The sequence below is a fragment of the Sorghum bicolor genome, chromosome 7 (genome assembly GCF_000003195.3).
Source record: "Sorghum bicolor cultivar BTx623 chromosome 7, Sorghum_bicolor_NCBIv3, whole genome shotgun sequence".
NCBI lineage: Eukaryota > Viridiplantae > Streptophyta > Magnoliopsida > Poales > Poaceae > Sorghum > Sorghum bicolor.
This window is the reverse complement of record NC_012876.2, coordinates 10,192,887-10,197,969: the sequence shown is the minus strand read 5'-3', so window position 1 is coordinate 10,197,969 and position 5,083 is coordinate 10,192,887.

Genomic DNA, 5,083 nt, shown 5'->3' with positions numbered 1-5,083 from the left:
TAAGTACCAGCAAGCTTACATGCAAGAAAATATAGCAGTGCACACACACGTGGTATATCTCATGCATGCATGCAGGACAACATGCACCGTCTATTTGCATGCACCTGCATGCAAGGACACGGTGATTAGGCACCGTCCATTTGCATGCATCGTGCATGCAAATTAGGCACCGACCATGCGCTACATAGCATTTTTAATGGCACGCAGCTGAGCGCTTTGGCCTATAAAAAGCTAGCCTCGGGTGCTCACTCTCACCACCCGAGAAACACGTTCACTCACTCGCTCACTCGCTCTCACTTCGCGTATACCGTATACGGCCATACGCACAAGCCGAGCTCGACTGTCGTTGCAAGACGAGGTGAGCAGCTCATGAGCATCTCCTTGCTCTTCTCTGTCTTTCTGTAGTATTTTTCTGTATTTTTTCCTTGTATTTGTCTGTACCGGTTCACTGCCAAGAACTCCACGAATAGAACCATGACATACAGAAGAGCTCTAATGACCTCTGCTAATTTCTCTCTAACCATGCATGCGTGGGCCATAAGCATTAACTCCAAATAGTACATGCATGCACCATGCACTACCAGCCAAAAATCATCACGTAAAACATCCATTCCTTAATCATTGTTAGCCTTTTTCGCATGATTAAATTCCGACCATTTTACAAATACCACATGCTAACTCTGATTTCAATAATTCTTTTTCCTAAATTTATCTAAAATCATGATCTACCTCCCATATTAATTTCATGATTTTTGGAGCTCATTTGAATTTATATGATTATTTATCTGTGCCTGTTGTCTGTGTCGTTCGTCGCGTATTTTAGTTGACGGAGTGAACGAACCGGAGAACGAGAACGTTGGAGACGAGTACCGCAAGTTTGACGTCGAGGACCCGGACTGTCAGCAAGAGTTTGCTGAGGACGCCGACGGAGGCAAGTCCAACCGATCCCCGTTGATGCATATTGATCCTATTTTTAAACACAACCCGTAGAAGCCGTTTTAAATATTGCATGTACGATATATGTACGAAGTATTTTCGCTGCTTAGTTAAAACCTGTTGAATAACCATCCTTGAATTGATATTACCCGATAATTGTCTTGTTCGAACCTAGGAACAAATAATATGCTATGACAGAAATATCATTATTTAGTATGCTTAAGACTTGTTACTCATCCTGGATACTCATCGCTATATTTTTGAAATATAATGATTTTAAAAGTAAAAGGTGTGAGTGGTGAAAATAAATTGTGGGTATTATGAAAGGGTTAATGTAACATCCCAAAAATTCACATTCAAAAATCACTCGCATTAAAAATTATTTTCAAAATATATTTCAAAAACTATAAAATAATTTGAGCTCTATAGTATCTCCATCTAATTCTTTTTCCATCCATTCTAATTATCCATCTTTAAATATAACCTGCACCGCATGGCATGAGCATCATATGTCCGCTACTTATCCCTCTTGCTCGCTCGCTCTACCCGATACCCGGCAACGGCGCGTGCGCCGACCCCACCACCATCAGCGCCGCAGCGCACTCACGCCCGGCCCCCTCGCCGAGCGCACTCGCTCGCGCGCGCACCGCGGCATGCGGGCCCCACCTCTTGCCTTTTCCCGCGCCTCTTTTGCTGTAAAAAAGATAGCAAGTCGCAACGTACAATTAGGCACCATTTATATTTTCGCGCACAAATAACAGCGAGTACCAGCAAGTTTACATGCAAGAAAGCATAGCAGTGCACCCACACATATGAATATATCTCATACATGCATGCATGCAGGACAAGCATGCCACCGTCCATTTGCATGCACCTGCATGCAAAGGACATGGTGATTAGGCACCGTCCATTTGCACGCACCGTGCATGCAAATGAGACATTTCTATTTGCATGAAAATTAGGCACCGTCCACCGTCCTGTCGTCCTGTGTAGCCATGCACTACAGTAGCAATTCTAATGGCACGAAGCTGAGCACCAGAGGCATAACCTCACTCCTCTGGCCTATAAAAAGCCAGCCTCGGGTGCTCACTCTCACCACCCGAGAAACACGTTCACTCACTTGCTCACTCGTTCTCACTTCGCGTATACCGTATACGGCCATACGCACAAGCCGAGCTCGACTGTCGTCGCAAGACGAGGTGAGCAGCTCATGAGCATCTCCTTGCTCTTCTGTGTCTTTCTGTAGTATTTTTCTGTATTTTTCCATGTATTTGTCTGTACCGGTTCACTGCCAAGAACTCCACGAATAGAACCATGACATACAGAAGAGTTCTAATGACCCCTGCTAATTTCTCTCTAACCATGCATGTGTGGGCCAAGCATTAACTCCAAATAGTACATGCATGCATGCAACATGCACTACCAGCCAAACAAATGCCCACGTGAAGCATCCATTCCTTAATTATCGTTAGCCTTTTTCACATGATTAAATTCCGGCCATTTCACAAATGCCACATGCTAACTCTGATTTTAATAATTCTTTTTTCTAAATTCATCTAAAATCATGACCTACCTCCCATATTAATTTCATGATTTTTGGAGCTCATTTGAATTTATATGATTATTTATCTGTGCCTGTTGTCTGTGTCGTTCGTCGCGTATTTTAGCTGACGGAGTGAACGAGCCGGAAAACGAGAACGTTGGAAACGAGTACCGCGAGTTTGACGCCGAGGACCCGGACTGTCAGCAGGAGTTTGCCGAGGACGCCGACGGAGGCAAGTCCAACCGATCCCCTTTGATGCATATTGATCCTATTTTTAAACACAACCCGTAGAAGCCGTTTTAAATATTGCATGTAGATATATGTACGAAGTATTTTCGCTGCTTAGTTAAAACCTGTTGAATAGCCATTCTTGAATTGATATTACCCGATAATTGTCTTGTTCGAACCTAGGAACAAATAATATGTTATGACAGAAATATTATTATTTAGTATTGTTGACACCATTTTTGGGCACGTGTCCAGGATGGCAGGACAGGGTGGCAGTACGATGCGGGTTGCTGGTAAGGATGGTTGCCGATGAGGGAAAGGTTGAATGTGACTAAGTCCTCAGGCAGTAATATGGTGCCGATGACCAAGTAAAAGGGTCTGCCGATGACTATGGCAAGGGGATTGCCGATGACGCGAAGGAGGAGCCCGGAAGCTGCCAGTTGTCATGTGGAGGAGTTTCGGTTTGTCACGAAGGATGGTTTTATTATTTCCTTATGTTATTCGCATCGTTTTGTATACGGGTTCCGTGTAATTTGGAATTCGAATTCTAATCGTGTCTGGTCGTAGCTCTTTGAGCAGGGTATAAATATAAGCCCTAGGACCTTGTAATCAGGATATCTATCAAGAAATCAATCAAACATACGTTTTTACTCATATTCCAGCATCTACTTTTCGACGACTTCGTCATACTTTTTTTCTTTTTATTACGAGTTCTTAGGAATTCGTCGACTTAAGCTCGGCGTGTTCTCGAGTTCCGCGTGAGTACCTCTTAGCCGTGACATCCGGGCGCATCGCTGTTGTCAGGACTAAAGTATTCGAGTTATCACCTTTGCCGATAGCAAGGTCAAATCGGCTGGCACGCCTTAACGTTTGAATCGGGTATTAGCCCTTTGTGTTTGCAGATCAATTTTGCATCAACACATCTTTTGGCACGCCCGGTGGGACAGATTCAAGATCAAGATCAACATGTCGATCTCTGACCTCGATCAAGACAACGTCATCCCCGTGACGGAAGCTAACCTCAAGGATGAGCAGAAGCAAGCTATTGCCCAAGCTATGGAAGAGTTCAAGCAGCAATGCCTGAAGTCTTTCAGCATAAACAGGAGCGGCGAAGTGGTCCAGAAAGATGCACTGCCGGCACCACGGCAGGTCACCTTTGACGCCAATCCTGGCAAGCTTCAAGACATGGTTGATAATGCCATCAATCGAGCGTTGATTAACCAAGCTGGTGTACTGTCTAATACGGTTTTCAACGCCGTGGCAAGAACCTTCAAGGAAGGACAAATCCCGCCGGATTATGTGGGCCCTTCCCATCATCAACCCACGGCACCAGAGGTCACGGCTCCATCGGCTGCCTTGACAAGTGCGAGTGCACAGTCTGCCGTTCCTCCGAGTACATTGGGGACTACTGGTGCACTATCTATGCCGATGGCAACCAACCCACAAATTTCAGTTGGGCAGCATAAACTGACAACAGATATGTTGGCATCGGCAATGTCGGGGTTAACTCTTCCTCCTAACTGGTGGGGTTATGGTATGCCTCCAGAGTTGACGCCGGGAACATCACAGATAACTGACATGAGGGGCAAAACTCCTATGACATCGGCACCTTCCAATGTGCCGGTGAACCAGAGTCCTCGGTATACCACAACTACTACTGCAAGGCCTCACACTGGAAATCCTCAAGATTCAATGTTCCAGATGCCTAACGCATCGGCAGAGTCAATGCTGATGCAACAGAGGCCTATGGCCCAGTCAGGGTATGTCAATTCAACGACGGTACCCAATTACCAATCATCGGCAGCACCTATGCCGATGAACGCTAATAATGGATGGCTTGGACAGCAAGCCTTTCCACAGTCGCCCCAGCAGGGTTATCAGACTACAGGGTTCCAGCAAGGGCAGGTTTATCCCGGGTTCCAAGGTCAGGGAATTCCCAACCAGCCAATAAATTTTGGACAGCAACTCGGAGGACAGCCAATCGGTGGACAGCAGTTTGGTAGTCCGCAGATTGGAGGACAGGTGACCAATACGATGTTCCATACAGGTCACGTCCCGAACAGACACGTGGAGGTTCGCCACCAAATGCCAGATCCGCAGCCGCCTCATCGGCAAGATGCCGACGCGTATTGGGCCGATAAGATTGCCGAAGTAATGAGGGAACAATTTGGGATAAAACCCAAAGTCAACACTTATTCTTATCGGACACCGTATCCTCCAGCGTATGATTTGATCCCGCTTCCACATCGGTACAAAGTACCGGATTTTACAAAGTTTTCCGGACAGGACGACACGTCAACCATGGAGCATGTCAACAGGTTCATTATTCAATGTGGAGAGGCTGGTAACAGGGACGAATTGAGGGTTCGCCTATTT